Below are 18712 nucleotides of genomic sequence, written 5' to 3'. Positions count from 1 at the left end.
TGTTAGATAGATGGTCGGGGAGGTCCCTCAGAAAGACCTAGAAGTTTTTAGGCTCAGTCTTTGTAAAGACCTGTTTGAAGACGTGAGACGCGTACCTATCCGGACCCCAACCCCACACACTCACACTCCTGCCCTTCAGAGGAAAGGTCTTAGAGCCCTTGGGTTAGATGTGGGAAGACTGTAGCTCCTTTTTGCTCAGACCTGGATGGAAAGCACGCTCCTTGGCTGTTACAGCCTGGCGTGACCCTCTTTGTTAGCCAAACGGTTGACCAAAGAATGAAGAGAGGGTGAGCAAGGCCTCGGGGGAAATTAGGAGACACCCTAGTCCAGCTGTGCCACCAGCTCCCTCAAAGTCCTTCATAACTCACTAGGATTCCATTTCCCCCTCTGCAGAAGAACGCGCGCGGGCACCCCACGTCCCGGGTCTGTCCTCATCAGTCCAGCGCATGCTCCTAGAAAGTCTCTGGGGATGTTGCCCCCAGTCCTGTGACCACAAGTCTGCTTGATTTCCTCGATCCTGGGGACCCCTAGGTTTGGAGTGAGTCACCTTCTTGACTTGAGCCTGCGTGGAGTGGGCCCTTCTTGCCCCGAGACAGGCGAGGACAGTCCATTGCTGGAGGCAGCATATTATTGAACAGGGTGCACAGTCGTAAACTGCTCAGTTTTTTCTAAATCTTACTTATGGAGGACGGTCACTCTGGGGACGGTCACTCGGTGGATCCGAGCTTCCGTCAGGGGCTTTTACGTGCCGTGCCCTGCAGACGGAACAACCCTGTGAAAATGGCGGCTGCAGAACTGGGACTCACAGGAGGGAAGTGGCTTCTTCAGCACCCAGTCCAGAAGGTCCAGAATTAGGTTAATCTCCCCCCTCCCACCCCGGTCATCCAAGCTCTTTACATGGGTGACATGATTCCCATTACGCTGCTGGGTATAGCGTGGCCGGAAGCAGGAGGCCGTGTTTGAAGGATGCAGACCCAGTGCAGGGGATCAGGAGGAAGGCTGCAACCTTCGGGGTCTCCACTTAGCCCCGTAACTTTACCCCTCTGTCCACAGCTTCCTTTGCCCACCTCCCAGCTCTAGAGGGATAGGGAGAAATTTGCCTAAAAATCTGATCATCGAGTCTTCTCTGCCCCTACTCTCCTGGGTTCAGATGAGCCACACCCCGATGTGCCACAGCCTCCCTCTTCCTCCTGGAAGAGGTGACAGAGGACTTTCCTAGACAGCCAAACAGCTGTGTGGCTGGGAGTTCCGTCCAGAGCCAGCCTTGGGAGCAGTCAGGACTCAACACCCATCGTGTGGGTCAGGAAGGAGCCCCAAGTCCAACCAGAGCTGGAGTCCAGTCCTGAGTTCATTCACTACAGAGGGTACAGATAGGCACTGCAGTGACCAGGACAGAGGTCCTCTGGCCTCCTGGGGAGACATTCTTCAGGAGGAGACAGACCCTGGCAGACCCAGCAGTGAAACAGAAAAGGATTCCAGGAGGCACGTGAGGTCTTGGCATAGCAAGACCATAACACAGGCCCCGGCACTGAACAAAAACATCTGCCAGCTTGCAGGATGTGGTACTGCGATGACTTGTCAATCACACGCCCCCCCCCCCCCCAGAAGCATCTGTCTTTGTCTTTGCCAGTGTCTAGGTGACCATTTTGTCGCAATAGGGGATGAAAAAGGCCCAGTGGGCAGAATAGACTATGTGTAAGCGTCCACCATGTTCACCTGCTCTCCCCCCCCCACCCCCCGGGGCTGAGTCAGTGTCAAAGGGATGCTGTTTTCTCCAGCGAAGGCCGCCAGCTCTGAGCTGACTCCCTCCCTCCCCTCCCGGCTTGCCTTCCCCTCTCTGCCGCCACCCCTTAATTTTGTTTTGGTTCCCAGAGCAAGCAGGGACTGGCTTCCCATTGCCATGACAACAGCCATTAAAAGAGCCAGCCACGTGATCCAGGTTGATAACGGAAGCTAAGTGACTAACTGCCTTGTTTTCCTGCCTCTGGCTGCTGCCAGGAGGCCTCTTGATTGGAGAGGAGAAAGCAGGGGCTTGTGGGCGGCAGTGGAGACCCCTGGAAAGAGATGGGTCCTTTCGGGGAGGGGGGGGAGCTGCAGTTAGCTGTGGTGGGGTGTGGGGGGAGGGGCTGTCCTGTCAAGCCATCCTCACAGCTGCTGAGCTGTGTCTGGGGGGGGCACACCCCACCCCCCAGCTCTGAAGTGGAAGCTGGGATGAAAGAAAAGGGGGACGTGCTAAAGGAAGATGAGGGACCGGAGTGACGTTGCCATGGAGACACTTGGGTTTCATTCTAACCTGGCAGTTCTGATGAAGGACCGAGGACAAGCTTGGCCACCTCAGAACAGTTGCCAGATAGCGCTTGCAGGTCACCGTGCAAGCCTTGAAGGTCACGGTGCAAGCCTCGAACCAAACCCAGGCGTTAATACGTGTTAGTGTCAGTGCGCAGCTCTGCCCCAGGGGACATCCGGCCGTGTCTGGAAATGTTTTGGTTGTAACAGCTGTGGGAGCTCCCGGCATCTGCAGGAAGAGGCCATGGGTGATGCTTAACATCCTGCGGTACACGAGACACCCCCGTATGCCAGCGTCGTCATCCCCACCCCCTGCATCATCATCATCACTATGATCATTTCCAGCACTCCACCCCCACTACACTACCACCCCCACCATCACCTCCACCCCCACCATCACCATGATCATCTCCATCACTCCACCACCCCCACTGTCAATCTACACCATCATCTACACCACCCCACCACTGTCAGCAGCAGCAGCAGCAGCAGCAGCAGCATCTTCATCCACCTACCATCATCAATCACTGTGATCATCTACGCCCCCTACCACCACCACCCCTACTACCCACATCGACATCATCGCCATGATCATCTCCACCACCCATCCCCACCATCATCACCCCATCACCATATCACCACCAATAAATAAATCACCACCCATGCCGCCATCCTCACTACCACCATCCACACCACCCCATCATTATCGTTACCTACATCACCACAACCCTCTACCATCTCCACCCCCACTGTCATCGTCACAGTCACTGTCCTCTCCATCAAGCCCTTGCCATGGCCGCCATCATCTCCATCCAGCCCTCACGTGGCCGCCATCATCTCCATCAAGCCCTTCACGTGGCCGCCATCATCTCCATCCAGCCCTCACGTGGCCGCCATCATCTCCATCAAGCCCTTGCGATGGCCACCATCATCTCCATCAAGCCCTTACGTGGCTGCCATCATCTCCACCCACACCCCACTTAACCACCACTTCTGTCACCTCTCACTGTCGCTCCCACACCACCACTGTCATCACCATCACCGCCACTTCCACCCCAGCCCCTCCATCACCACCTGACACCACCACCATCACCACCGGAAGACTCCTGCTTAGAACAGACGGCAGTGGTTCTAGCTATGATCTTCAGTCTCTGGAAGCACGGCTCAGGGGTAGATGTGTGTGAAGGGAGGAGATGGTGGGGGAAATGCATTTGTCTCGACTTGTACTGGGCTGGGGCTGCCAGTGTGCCGACTGCCAGGCGGTTAAGAGCATGGGAGGGCCGGCTTCCTGAGAAAGTTGCATCTAATGACGATCAAGGTGGACGCCTCCCGGCTCCTAGAAAGGACGACGTCTTCTCCTTTCCCTCTTCCACGTTGTCTCCTTTCACAATCCACAAATGTCTATTGAGCATCCCTGGACCATAACCTTGTTCAGGAAGGTGCAGCTGGGAAATGAGGGAAGAAACTGGAGCCGCTGCACACCGTCACTGCGCGATCGGATGAGGAAAACGATGGCGGGGCTGCGGAGACGGCTCCGGGGTAAACCGTCTGCTGGGGAAGCCTGGGGGCCTGGGTTTGAATCCTCAGCACCCACGTCAGATTTGCTGGGCACAGCAGAGCGAAGGAGCATCCCCAGCACTGTCCCCAGAGCTCCCTGGCCAGATGCCCTAGCCAATTGGTGAGCTCCAGGTCCCCGGAAAGATCCTGTTTCAAAGAAAGATGGAAAAGGACTGAGGAGGACTGCAGACCTCCACTTCTGGCCTCTCCATGTGCATGTGAACATGAACACACACACACACACACACACACACACACACACACACACACACACTATGGGTGGTGCCAAGTGCTATGAGGAAAATACGACAGGGGAGAGATGGAAGGAAGGGCTAGCCAGAGTGGTCAAGGATGGCCTCTGTGATGGGATGATCTTTGGGTGGAGGGAGGGAAGAAAGAAGGGAGGGGGAAGGGAGGAAGAGACAGAGGGGGAAGGAGGAAGGAGAAAGGGAGGGAGGGGCATTGATGCCTACGGGTCAAGCAACCAGCATGTTCAGAGTCCTTGAGCTGGAAGCAAAGGATAGTGAAGAGGTCAGTAGAGCTGAAACAGTGGACGAGAGTGGGAACAAGGTCCGAGACAGACTCTGGGGGCTTGCCACACCTGTGGATAAGTGAGGCTTGGGATTTAATCTGACTTACGTGAGAGCCATGGTGGAGTTTTGAGCCAGAGAAAAACATGAAAGTGTTTATTGCAGGAGACCCATGTGGGGCAGGTGGCAAGGATACATAGGTAAGAGGAACCTCTGGCTTTTCTTTCTTTCAACAGGGTCTCACTATGTAGCCCTGGCAATCCCGGAACTCAGTCTGTAGACCAGGCTGGCCTCGAACTCACAGAGATCCGCCTAGCTCTGTCTCCTGAGTGCTGGGGTTAAAGGCGTGCGCCTCTGTGTCCAGGTTTCTGGCTTGTTCTTTGTGAGCTGTGGTTCATGAGTGAGCTGCTGCCGCTCATCCTTCACTCTCCTGCTACATGAAGTAGAGGCTCCGAAACTGTTTGCCATTGTGTGTGTGTGTGTGTGTGTGTGTGTGTGTGTGTGTGTCAGAGAAGAGAGAGAGAGAGAGAGAGAGAGAGGAGAGAGAATGCACATGAGTGTGTGTGCATGTGTGTGCATGCACATGTGTGTGTGTGCAGGTGTGTGCATGCACATGAGTGTGTATGTCCTATTTGGGCTTCAGAGGGCAAGACTCCTCTTGGACAATGCCGTCTTATGGGCCCACCTGCCATATCTGATGGACTTTCAAAGTTCTGACGCAGTGGCTCCTGGGAGCTGTGAATAGCATTGGGCACCTGTGTCAGCTCTGCTACCTGTGCTCCCTTCGGGGAGGTGGCAGGAGGCATGGCTTCTGCATCTCCTGTGCTGTCCCCCCAGGGTTCCCTGCAGCCACTCAGGAAGGGCTCCAGGAGCTGCCAAGAGTGTTTTGACACAGACTAGCAGATAGGGCAGGGGCATTTTGTCACCAGTGCCAGCATTTGCTGGCTACAGAACCCGGTAAAAGGGGGAGTCGGGGGAGGCTAAAAATGAATTTCTTGGTTCAAGGGTTTGGGAAGTTTGGGGTGATCAGGTTCAGGTACAGTTGTAGTTCGGGGTCAACAATGTCATTGGGACCCTGTGTCTTCCCGGGGAGGCGTGAGGAAGCCGGAGCCCTTGTCCCGCCCGCTGTAGCTGGCATTCCGTGAAGAGCTGGCTGGTCCACTCCCATCGTCTCTTCCAGCTTTCCAGGCGAGTGAGGTTGGCCAGCCAGAGACCTCAGAGCATCTATCTGGCTGGCGCCCCACTCAGAAAACCCACTCGTCCTTGTTTATGCTCCTCTGAATTTGCCAAGTCTGTGTTTAAGATGTAATACGAGCCGCAGATTAGACATCACGGGAAACAAGCCGCTCAGGCGGGGCTCAGCGAGGCCAACCCCCCCATCCCCCGGGTCCCCTGAGGTTGATGAAATATCAAGTCTTACGGGCGATCACTAAGGAGACACAGGGATGGCAGGGCAGTCCCCTTCTTGGGTCATAGAAATGTCCATGCCGCAGCCTGGGGCCTGGCTTCACGCTCCGCTCCCCTTTACACTGGAGCCGAAACCGACAACACACGCACGAGCCCTTACGAAGTGTGCTCTGCCCTCGTGTAGTGTGTGACCCCCTCCGATGACGGACCACCCTGACAGCCTGGCTCCCATGCAGTGAAGTTTGCTGTCTCTGTGGTCCCAGAGCCTACTTCCCTCTCTTAGGAGTTGAGGTGGAATAGCTGAGTCTTTGGCTGGCTGTGTCCCTGTCCTGGGGTGGACATTGTGGGGTCTCCCCTCCACTCTGTTTTCCCATCAGCCCACAGGAGGCAGTGTTCAGCCTGAGGAAGCCAAGCTCCCTGGGCGTCACCCTGTCGCAATTGTGTGTTCCTGGGCCCTCGGGCCCTGAGAGTTCTGAATGCTGACAGCGGTATTTTCTCTCTCTTTCAATAGCTGAGAAGCTCAGAGAATAAATCTGGTTCCTCCTTCTCAAGGACAGACTGTGGGCATTTATACAAGGGCCAGAGAAAGACCACAGTAAAAACACCAGATGGAGCTGGGTATGGTGGCGCACGTCTTTAATCCCAGCACTCAGGAGGCAGAGGCAGGCAGATTTTTGTGAGTTTGAGGCAAGCCTGGTCTACAGAGTGAGTTCCATGGCAGCCAGAGCTATGTAGAGAGACCCTGTCTCAAAAACAAAACACAACAAAAATAAAACAGACGGGGAGCCAGGCATGGATGCCGGTGATCCCAGTACTGGGGAGGTAGAGGCAGGAGGAGCAGGAGTTCAAGGTCATCTGCAGCAGCCTAGTGAATTTGAGGCCAGCCTGGGCTACACGACTTGTCTGAAAAAAATAATATAACAAAATTAAAAAAAAAAAAAAAACCAGATCCTTAGAGCCATGGTAATTTAGAGACCCAGTGATACTCAGTCATAGAATGTATTCCCTTCTGATTATCATTGTTTAGTAATTTATGCTTAATTAGGATCCATGCTCAGCAAATGGAAACTGCTAGAATTTTACTGTTTTCCTTCTTTAATCACAAACCTGCCATTCTGTGAACTAGGCAGCTGCTCCCCCTCACGGACAAAACAACTGAAGCCCAGAGAGGTTAATAAACACAGACAAGGTCACACAGCCAAAATGCAGTGGAGCAAGGTCCATCTTCCGTCCATTTCAGCTTCAGTAACCCCCCATAAAACTAGCTAGAAAACCAAGTCTACAAAGCAAAGGGGCTAAAAGCAGATGTCTTGATTCAAGCATTTGGGAAGTTTGGGGTGAGTGGGTTCAGGTACAGCTGTAGCCGGGGATTCCAGAACTATCATCTGAACCTTGTGCTTCCATCTCTGTGTGTTGCTGTTGAGGTGTGTGTTGATTCTTCCAGGAGGCATCCCCAGGGGCCCTGTCTGCCCACAACATTGACATCACAGCGGGAAAGGGAACTTCCTTGCCTTTCTTTGGGTCTGGTCCAGCCTGGGTCCGGTGATGCTCCACAGTGGGGCAGGTTACTGTGATTGGCCAAGCCTGCAGGGGCAGAGCAGAGGAGCGTGGGTAGGAAATGGTAGGCGGGGAGCCGGGCACAGGGCCGGAACCACAGCTGCCCACAGCCAGAAGGGAGCTTGGTCCCTGGGTAGAGGAACATCCTGCCTACGCCTGCTTCATCCGGACAGCAGGACTCTGGAGGTCAGGGCAGCCCAGCTCTGGTGAGGCCGACTGACGTCCACTTCCTTTGACGTCCACGGTGATGGGTGGGAAAGGGCTCTGCTCCCCCTTCAGAAGATGCAGACCCCATCACACACCCCAACCAGATGGCATCACACACATGAACACCCTAAGAGTACTAATTCCTCCCGGTGCCCCAGGCCCTGCCTGGACAGTGCACAGTTAGGCACAGGATCCCTAATGGAATTTTCCCAGGGGCCTGCCCTGAGAAAATCCCTCCCAGGGTCCTGGGGAAGACACTACATCCAGCTCGGTGTGTGTGTGTGTGTGTGTGTGTGTGTGTGTGTGTGTGTGTGTGTGTGTAGGGGTGTTATCTGAGGGAAAGGAATCTATGTACACCATGCTCTTTTCCTCCATTACTTTATTTCTCTAAGACAAAATTCTATCTACACAGCTTCAGCTCCGTCCTCACACTCAGCTCCTCTCTGTGCCTACTGGGCCTGCCTGCCATAGTCCTAACTAAGCTCCTGTGCTTTCGACCTCATCTCTGTCCTCTGTTCCTTCACCCTCCATCTTTCCTTCCTTGCTCCTTACCCCCGGCTCTGAGAAACTCTGCTCCTTTTCTTCTCCCTGGCACAGGCAGCTCTGCCTCCAGGAATGCTGCTCCAGTCTTTACTGCACCTGGTTCTGCAAAAAGCCCTGTTGTCCTGAGTCAATAGCTCTGGTTGCTACTAGGCCTGAAGGAAGGGGATGGTCTGAGCTTCATCTGCACAAGAAACAAAGCTATGCATCTACAGTCCACCTGTCTCCTAGGCTCTGCAGGGGTGTTACCTAGTGGATCAGCAGCAGGTCTGAGAAGCTTAACTGTTTGCCAATGGTCTCGTAGTATATGGGCACACAAGAATTTCATAGCAGAAGGCAGCTGATATATTAAAAACTGAACAACACCAAATATTCCTTGATAAATGGCTTCCTCTAGAAAAATGCCTTGCCTTTTCTAGGTATAGCTTTAATATACAGCTGAATCTCTATAATATGTTCTTATGGCCTGTTGCTGATCCCCTGGTCCATTGTTAAGTTTAAAATGCATCTCCTGGACTGAAGAGAGGGCTCACTGCTGGCCTGAGTGTGAATTCCCAGAACCTGCATGAATGCCTCAGGGGCTGTAATCCCAGTGCACCTGCAGGAGGTGGAGACAGGCAGATCCCCAAACTCCCAGCACAGCTGACCTGCCCAAGAAACAGGAAAAACAGCCAGGGGATTGTCTTGGTGAAAGGTGAGAGCTGACAATTGAGGTTGTCCTCTGACCCCAACATGTGCACAGTGGTGCACAGACACACACGCACACAAATGTGCTTGTGCAAACATCACACACACACATGGAAATAAGACATGATTCTTCAATTGTCCTGGCTCCTTTCCAAATGACGGACAGATCCATAGAGCTAGTGTGACCTTATGGGACGCGCCTACAGAGCGTTTCTAGAAACTTCTATCATATTCTAGTTATCATACCAAGTGCTCGGTATGTATTCACACATATGAATATATCCCCGCCATCTGAGGGGCAGGCCTATGTATGCATTATCCTGTTTTGAAGAGGTTTGGATGGAGGCAACTTAAGTGAAGTGACTTGGCCAGGGTCCCACAGCAGGTAGCAGATGACATCGGGATCTAAAGCCATCCCTTAAGAACAACATTCCAACTGCTTTTCCTTTTAGGGTCAGGGAGGGTAAAGTCAGTTTCTGCTTTATATGAGTGTTTTAAGTAAGCCCCTGATGAGCGTTTTAAGCATCCCCTCCCCCGAAACTTGTATATTTTTTTTTCACACCCTCCCAAGTTTAGGCCTTCTTTGGGAGAGGGAGCCTTGCTTGGAATCTGTGTGTCTTGCTCATCTCCAGGGCTGTGCATCTGGAGATGGGGTGTTGCCAGGGACCTCGGCCATGTGTGATGGGCAGCACACCTAGGAGGGGGGAGGCAGATCTCGGGGTGTGGGCGGGATGTGAGGCACGAGCCAGGGAGTGAGCAAGCCAGCAAGCGAGCAAGCGAGCGAGTGAGGCTCACTTCTCTGGGCGTGGAGGAGGCTGGGGCTGCTCCTCCCAACATCCTCGTCCCGTGGGAAGGGTGGGTTCCAGGGGGCCTGGGGCACTGGTACAGGAGGTAAAGGGGGATGCTTGGTAGAAACCTCATTCCCTGCCTAGAACACCTTTCTCTGAGGTGGTGGGGGGGAATTGGCCAGTCCTGGAGTCCTCAGTCAGGGAACCATGCCCAGTGCCTATTTATATCAGCGGGTAAACCATTAACTGTGGCTCAGGCGACTGAACCACAGACCTCCATCCTGCAGTCCCAACACCTATTTAGAGCGGGTGGGTTAGGATTGGGCAGGGGAAGGATTGCCCAACACTCTGCAGCCTCTGGAGACCACTGCTCTCCAGCTGGCATCCCTCCATACTCCCCAGCCTGGCCTCCCTTACCTGTGCATGAGGAGGGACAGGAAAGACTGGAGGAGAGGGTGACAGGTCTGATCTGGGGTCCCATCCCCCAAATACCCTCATCCCACCATGTGCAGACCCTCCACACAATCATGCTTCTCCAGGGCAGGGTGCTGCACACCCACACTAAGGAATCCTCCAAGACCCGTCATGGTCTCCTTGGAGGTCTGTGGCTCACACTGAGGGTGGTCTTGGTACAGGACCTTCTGTCACTTGGACAAGTGTGTGCAACAGAATTCCACCACTGCCCTGCACACCCTTTGAGTCCCCGGTCCCCCTCTCCCTTAGCCCTGGCAACCTGCCATCTCTTTGCCTCCCCGGTGTGTGCACCTGTTCCAGAACGGCATCGTTGGCATTGTGCAGGGCACAATCTTTGAGCGCGGCCTTCTCCAGCCTGGTAATTGGCGAACAAAGGTTCCTCTGCCAGCACGGTTCTCCCAGGGAGCCAGTACGTACCAGGAGGGCTGGGAGAAGCGGCCTGTAGAAACTGAGTCAAGGCTAGGGAGCCAGGAATTGCCCATGCCCCTGACCCAGATGTTCAGTTGCAGGAGGTCAAGTGAGCAGCTGCCTGGCTGCCCTGCAGCTGGGGTCCCCACCTGAGACAGCCTTGCACTCCCTAGCCTTGATTCAAATCCTGACCGCCACAGGCTCAGTCTCACTGGGAACACGGGAAGAACGGTGACAGCCACACGCTCCATTACTTACCAACCCTAGGCTTTTGTGGCCCCAAGCAGGTGCCAACAGGAGCTGGAGGGGACTTGGCTGGGCCCAGTGGAGTTTGCAGACCTCACAGGAGTGGTAGCTCTGGGGACTTCTACTCAAGCCTGTGTACTGGGTGCCTTCAACCTGGAGCGGGGGTGGGGGGATGGGGGGGAAGGGCGGGATTCCCATGGGCCAAGTCCAGTATATTGTGTCCACCCTCAAGGCAAGACATTTGTTTTAACACTTTTAAAGGTTTGTAAACACCAAATTAAAAGAGACTACGTGACCTAGACTTTGGCCCGCAACTAGTCTCCCAGGTTTAGCAAATAAAAAAATCAGAATGCACGCCGCCTCTGGGCGGTGGTGGCACACGCCTTTAATCCCAGCGCTCGGGAGGCAGAGCCGGGCGGATCTCTGTGAGTTCGAGGCCAGCCTGGTCTACAGAGCGAGATCCAGGACAGGCGCCAAAACTACACAGAGAAACCCTGTCTCGGGGGGGGGGGGGGGGAAAACAATCAGAATGCCCAGCTGAACCTGAACTTCAGAGAAGCAGACCAAAGCGATCCATGCAATACTTCCTACAATATCTGAGACGTGCTTTCACATAACGTGATGCCTCTGCATCTGATATCTGCATGGATGGGGCCATTGTCCCGACGCCCAGAAATCCCCCCCCCCAAGCCCTTTACGGAAAAAGCTTTGCTGACCTTGGCCTTTGACGAACAAAGCCCATCAGGAAGGACGGGAGCTGGGGACAGTTCTGGGAGCGGAGCTACCAAAGCAGTAGCGCCTGGCATTAGCGGTGGTAACGGCCTCAGAGTGGTCACCGTCGTGTATGAGCACCTGCTGTGTGTGCCCGTGGGCTCAAGGTCACCAACAGACATCCAACATACTCAGAGTGTGTGCGTCACACAGAGCACGGCGGGGTATACCAGGGGCAGAGCATGCTAGGAGGGACAAGACAGCACTATGGGCTAGGTTTTTAGCAAGGGGGTTGGAGGATCCTTGCAAGGAGCCATGTGAGTGGAGCCCTGGATGAGGGGATCAGGGCAGAGCTCTCTGGTGTGCCCACCTTTGTCATGGGAAACCCAGGCTGGGGGGGGTTCACCCTATGAATGACAGGGTTTGACCTGGGCTGAGTGACTCCCAAGGGCTCCTTCCTGCTCTATCCCTGTCCCTTGAAGGCCTCTGTTGATTTGGTGCAGCTCCGTGCAGGGTCCCGAGGGAGGCATTCTTCCTGCAGATTCTGGAATTCTTAGCCTAGCTCTGTGAGCCGGGGCAACGGGTCCCTCCAGGTCAAAGGCTTCAACGTAACCCGGGACACTGGGCAGGAGACGGCAACGTGGGAGCCGGTTTGGAACCTGGCTGAGCTCTGGGTGGGCTGTGGGAGGGCGTGGGCATCAGTCAGGGCAACAGTAGGCCCGGGAACACCCCTCCAGCTTGGGAGACCTGCCTGGCTTCCCAGCCTGCCCTGACTCCCTCTGGAGATCTGTTCTCTTGTGCTGTTTAAATATTTACAGGTGGAAGGAGGGAGGGCAGGGAGGGCAGGGCTGGTGTCTGAATGGAGGCAGGTGTGGAGGCCTACGTGGAGGGGCAGGGCTGTCTCTGCCCCAGGACCAGCTGTGTCCCTGGGCAGCCCTGACTGGAAACTCACTGGCCGTTCACAGAAGGCCCGTGAGTGCCCCCTGTGGAGATCCCGGGCCTTCTCACCTTCACAGTCCCTTGCAGGTCTTAGCTGGCTTGAGGCTTCAGATGATTCCCAGAGAGTGAGACCCAGCTGGGAAGCTCTACTTCCTGGCTGGCTGGTTTGTTTTGAGGTGGGGTCTCTGATCTTCCTGCCTCTTTTCCTGGATGTCTGGATTTCAGAACTGTGTCTCCATGTCCAGTTCAGGGTGGGCTCTTAGACCCTTTGTCTTTCTTTCTTTCTTTCTTTCTTCCTTCCTTCCTTCCTTCCTTCCTTCCTTCCTTCCTTCCATCTTTCTTTTCTTTTCTTTTCTTTTCTTTTTTGAGACAGGAAGACAGGGTCTCTCTAAATAGCTCTAGCTATCCTGGAACTCAAGAGATCCACCTGCTTCTGCCTCCTGAGTGCTGGGTTAAAGGCGTGTACCACCATGCCTGATTATTTTTTTAAATTAACTATTTAGTGTGTGTGTGTGTGTGTGTGTGTGTGTGTGTGTGTGTGTTGTCAGCATTTATGTCTGACATGTAAATGCCTGGTCCTATGGAGGCCGGAGATGTACTGGAACTGTAATTACAGAAAATCGTGAGCCACTGTTGTGTGCTGGGAACTGAGCCCAGGTCCTTTAGAAGAGCGGTCAGAAGTCTTAACCACTGAGCCATCTCTCCAACACTCCCCTCCCCCCAACACACACACACAGGCTCTCTCTCTCTCTCTCTCTCACACACACACACACACACACACACACACACACACACACACATTCTTAAAGGGCTAAGCAGGTTTCAAAAGGAACAAGCTCCACTGTGGGGGAGTGCAGCCAGACTCCAAACACCCGAGTGGTCACTGGAAAATAGGAGCTTAGCTAGAGATCGTATTGACCACCAAGGCCCCCCGAGAGGTCCCCGCAGGGTGTTGCTGGCAGGGTCTTCTCTGGACTCCTCTCCCTCCTGACCCCCAGCTCAGTGTCTTTTTTGATCTCTCTGTGGGAGAGACTCCCAGCCTTGGCCTGTGGCCCCTGTTCCATCCCTTACCCTGCCACAGACCCAGGTGAGAATCCTTTCTCACGGCATTCCCGAGTCCTTAGGGGTTTTCAGAGAGAGCTGAGTTCGAATCCCTGTGCTTTTCCCAGTCTGTCTGACCCTTGGGAAAGTGTCTCAGCTCTCTGAGCCTGACGTACACAGTTCTCTCTCCTGGTGCTGCTACTGGGAGCCTGCCAGAGATGACCACACAGTGTATAGCCAACTGAAAGTCTTTATTCCTGTCAGCTGGGACTACACTCAGGTATCCAGGACCCAAGTGTAGTGCCAAGTGTCTAGGGTGAGGGGTTTTGTTTGTTTGTTTTTTTAAGCAAACCCCACATCCTGGTATCTTGCCCTGCAGCTGCAGGGGGGTGTTTTGTACAAGCAAGCGGTTTAACAGAAGCTTAGATAAGCTAGCTTGGCCTCGAGTCCCAGAATAGAGTTGGGTAATTTTCCAGGGGGCTTCCCATCAAGATCAAATTCCAGTTAAACCTAAAATGGCCTCAGCAAGAATCCAAGATGGAGGAGCCCCTGCACTGTCTTGCCTGGTCACAGTGCTAGGGTGGAGTCCCCCACATGTGATAAGTACATGGTCTATGCCTGAGCCCCACACGTTGGCTCTGTACACATTTAAAGACTATGACGCCCGAATGAGCACCGAGGAAGGCGAGCAGCGAGGCCATAGTACATGCTCAGTAAAACCTTTCTCTTCCTTAAAACTGAAATGTGCTCAGTGGCTTATTGTGAGACAAGGACCCTGGGTTGGACTCCTTGGGTGGAGTTATCTAAAACAGAAAAAAAAAAAAGCCTCAGTTTCCCCACCCGTAAAGGAAACTGAACCTCACTAGGATGGTTGTACTTGCACACAGTCTCTGGAGCTTGTGCAGGTGTGTGTGTGTGTGTGTGTGTGTGTGTGTGTGTGTGTGTGTGTGTGTGATGAGTCATGACCTCGATCATCATAAATTGCTTGCTGTGTGGCTGGCGATGTAGCTCATTTGGTAGAGTTGGTGAGCTGGAGGCCCTAATTCCATCCATAACACCACGTTCAACCAGGAGGGGGCATTCAGGCCTGTAATCCTAGAACTTGGGAGGTGGAGGCAGGGGAATCTGGAGTTCAAGATCACTCTCAGCTTCTTAGAAAGTTTGAGGCCAGCCTGGGCTACATGAGACTCTTCCTCAAAAATAAGTGCCTACTGTGTGCTGTGGTGCCCCGACGGCCCTTTCATCCATGTCCCCATGGCAGCAGTGAGGAGTCCCACTTCATAGAAGGCCACCCTCAGGTGACAAGAGATTGGACCCAGCTGAGAGGGACCATCAAGCTCACACAAGGTCTGTGTGGCTCTGGGGTAGCATCTCCATCACCCTGTGTGCTCTAGACCAAAGCTTAGAAAACCCCACAGTCCCTGAGGATCGGGATGTCACCCCAGGGCCACCGCCCCAACAATCCTGGGCTTCATGAGCCTACGTATTTTTTGGTTTTACAGTCCAAGCCATTCCTGAGAGCCTGCCAGAGTAAGAGGGCTTTGGCCCTCCTCAACCCTCCTCCTCAGACTCCTCTGGCCCTGGTCTGTCCAGAGGGCCCCTCTCCCTTAGAGTAGGCACAGCCTCGTGCCTCCTCCACAGGCTTCGGTGACCTTCTGTGGGAGGGAGGCTTCACCCTGCTGCTCTTCACCAGCCTTTTTAATTTCCTTTGCTGGCCTCGGGCTGAGCCTGCCATTAACTTCTGTGAAGTCATTTATTTAGCTGGGCATGGGGGCCAGTACAGGTGGGAGGTTCTCAGGTGCACCCACCCCTGCTGCTACATCCCCTCTGCCCACCCCACCCTCACCCCACCCCACGTGACAGCCCCGGGGCTCTGTGCTGTGTAACCCGAGGAAAGGGCCTTAACTCTCTGAGTTTCCCTTCACGGCCATCAACAGACGGCTTTGGACTTGAGACGGTGTGTGTGTGTGTACAGTCCGGTCAGGGTGCCGACAGGAAACAGATGGTTTCCCCTAAACTGCTCTTAGGAAAACAAGTTTAATAAAGAGGTTGTTGACTGGAGGGTAGGATGCCGCGACGTGTCAGGAAGGTGAGCGACAGCGGGGGGACCAGGAACCAGCACCGCCCTTCGTGATGACCTGGATGGGGAGCAGAAGAAGAGGGATAAGGGGGCAACCGTGCAGGGATGGACTCGGACAAGGCTCCTTCCTTCCTGGGGGAGCTTGGACGCTGCCTTCTCTCAGAGCCCCTGCGCCTCTTCCCTCTGGAAAAAGGGTGTGGAAACCCATCCCTCGCGGTCTCCCCTTCCTTTCTGGTATTCCAGTGCAGTTTGAGCGTGGGTGAGAACCTGCCCCGGACTGGTGAACATTTCTAACCTGCGTCACGTGGAGTGAACCTGGGAGGGGGAGGTGAGAGTTGAGCTGAGCGTCTGTGGTCCCCAGGGCCTCTTACCTGGCCCAGATCTTTGTCCCCAAAGACCCCAGGATGGCCCCATCTGGCCCCATCCCCACAGCTCCATCTCTCCATGCCTTGCACTCAGATCCGACTGATAAGGCAGAGGGGTCCTTCCCTCCTGGCAGTGATTTCAGGGCGGTCTTCTGGTCCCTGTCGTTCCCCATGATGCTCTAGTCTATGCTATGCTGAGCAGCACAGCTCAGCAGTTCTGGATGGATGTGAGTTCAGCACCAAGGGAGAGGCGTGAGCAGAGGTGGGCGGCAGGGAGCGGTCCCTCTGTGGATGCCTCGGGGAAGCTGGGAAGGCCCACGAGGGACAGCGGGCCGGATCTTACGCCCCACAGACATCGGCACTGGGCTACCCTGGGGAGGAGTGGGGCCTGGAAAGGGGAGGCTGCTCAGTGGCTGGGTGGCTCATTGGTTCGGGCAAAGGTACAAAGATGGGAAGGACATGGATCCCTGACGCTGCTGAGGATGGTGCTTTCATTTGCTTGGGCTACGGTAACAAAATACCACAGACGGATTGACTTACAAAGCAGAAATGTGCTGCCTGGGAGTTCTGGAGGCTGGGAAGGAAGGGCAGAGTCCAGGCCTCTCTTCCTGGCTTCTAGATGCCGTCTTCCCTCCGAACCATCCATCCTCTGTCCCTATTCCCCTCTTCATATGTGGCCGCTGCTCATATTAGATTAGAGGCCACCCCAATGACCTAATTGTGAAGATTTTCTTTTCAAGTATCATATTCTGAGTTAGTAGGGGTCAGTGTTTTAAAATAACCGGTCTGGGGGAAAGGGGACACAGCCCAGCACAAAGCCAGTCGGGGAGGTGACCTGTCCCAGCAAGAGAGTTTTGGGGTGCCAGAGAAATATCGGGGGGAGGGGCGGAAGGAGATGAGCATTCTAGAAAACGGAGTGGGGCGGGTCTGAGGGCGCCCACTACAGAACTTACCAAGGCCGGTTCTTTGCCTGCACCGCCCCCCTTCCTCCACCCCAGCCCCGAGAGAAAGCTGGGGACCTGCCGCACACGCGTCCTGAGGAGGCTCATGGCTTCCTTTGAGGACACAGAGCAGATGGGGGCCTGGTGTCTCCGCACACAGGCAGGCAGCAGAGCGTCTGTGTCAGAGCAGCCCTGGGCATAGGGAGGGGGTACGGGACGGGACGGGGGGGGGGGGGACAGATGGCCGCCTCCGAAAAGCAGGAGGACATTGGCAGCAGAACCCGCTCAAGGCACAGCAGCCACCACCGAGGACTGGAGCCCCGCGCTGGGGGTTGTCAGCCAGTTAGCAGAGCCCCTCAGCTGTCCCAGGCCTGGACGGGACTCAGAGGACATCATCAGCCTGGCGGAGCCACACTCAGCGCAGGGTCAGCAAGCTACTGCCCAGCCGCCAGACCCAGCCCTCTGCTGGTTTTCATATCTTATCCGTTTACTTTTCTTACGTTGTTTACCGTGTGCGGGCATGCACGCAGAGGTCAGAGGACAACTTGTGAAAGCCCATCCTCTCCTTCCACCATGGGGGACCCCTGGGATCGAACTCAGATGGCCAGGCTTGGCAGCAAGCACCTCTCCCCACTCAGGCATCTCTCTGACCCATTATTTCATTTTGTCTCTGCTTCAGTCCTTATTATTTCCTTCCCTCTGTTGCCTTGGGTCTATTTCTTCCTGTTTGCCGATTCCTAAGAAGTAAAGGTAAGATGCGGTTGAGGTCTTCCTCCTTCCAACATCGCGGTTTCGTGCTGTACTTTCTCCCTCGGTGATATTCTCCCGTGTCTAGTAGGCCTCACGTCCGGTGGGCCTCATGTCTGGTGGGCCTCACGTCTCATGGGCCTCAGCACACCCCCATTTGTTCGAATTTCTCTCGAGATGTCTTCTAATGTCTCCTGGGACTTCTTCGGCAGACGGGCTGTTTCGTGTCTGCACATTTGTGGATTGCCCTGTCTGCCCCTCTGCCTTTTGACTTCCCGTTTCCTTCCACAGTGCTCACGAGAGATTTGGCTGGAGGCGTGGCTCAGTGGTAGAGTGCTTGCCTAGCATGTGGGAGGCCCTGGGTTCAAGTCGCAATGTCACATCTGTAAAGCGGGGTGATTCCGCGGGCCTTGCAGAGGGGTTCGGGCTGAGAACAGCTCTTGGGGAAGGCCGGCAGCTGAAGCTGGATATAGAGCCGTCATCGTTCACAGGGCCGGCCGGCCGCTGACTCATGCTGTCCCTGAGCACTCAGTGATGTGTGGCGGTGCTCTGTCCTGTGTGCAGCTCCAGGAAGCAGGCTGCAGGGAGAGGCAGGCCTGCAGAGGCTGCGGGTACCTCAGGCTGGTGTGTGAGGAGCGGAAAGAAAACAGAATGGAGACTCATTGGGTTGGGGGGTCCAGGACTTCCTGTGTGTGTGTGTGTGTGTGTGTGTGTGTGTGTGTGTGTGTGTGTGTAATATTAGAGGCCCTGTGATGGATTTCTGGGATAAGTCTTTGAATCACCTTTTGACCTCACACTCAAGGTGGGGAAACCGAGGCCCAAAGAGAAAGGCTTTGCTTTCATCCCACAATGCCTCTGGGCATGGTGGGGTGCAAGTCCAGGGAAGCCAGAGGGCAGCGTTCAAGCCCCCAGAGGTCACTACTGTTCCTGAGGCCAGCTGTCCATTTCCAAAATGACCTTACGTGTGTCCTGGAGTCACTCAACAGTGCGTGGCAGGGATCAGTGCAGTGAGGACAGGCCACAGCCTGTGATGAGGACCCAAGCTGGGATTCCATCTTCGTCTGCTCCCTCCCTCCCTGATCCACAGACTCTCTGGAGCCTCTATTTCCCAAAGCTCACTCACCAATCTGCTGGATCCCAGGCAGGGACTTGAACCCAGGTCTCCAGGATCCCATAATTGACTGTCCCATGCCCCCCCCCC

General features: G+C 54.8%; 1 protein-coding gene across 1 annotated transcript in view; it reads left to right on the top strand.

The window, feature by feature from the left end:
• The window catches only part of Sgsm1 (small G protein signaling modulator 1), a 72620-nt gene that overhangs the window by 1364 nt on the left and 52544 nt on the right, over nt 1-18712 (top strand).

Source organism: Peromyscus leucopus, chromosome 23 (assembly GCF_004664715.2).
Source record: "Peromyscus leucopus breed LL Stock chromosome 23, UCI_PerLeu_2.1, whole genome shotgun sequence".
Lineage (NCBI taxonomy): Eukaryota > Metazoa > Chordata > Mammalia > Rodentia > Cricetidae > Peromyscus > Peromyscus leucopus.
Note: the sequence above shows the minus strand (reverse complement) of the source record. Positions and strands in the feature narration are given on the sequence as shown.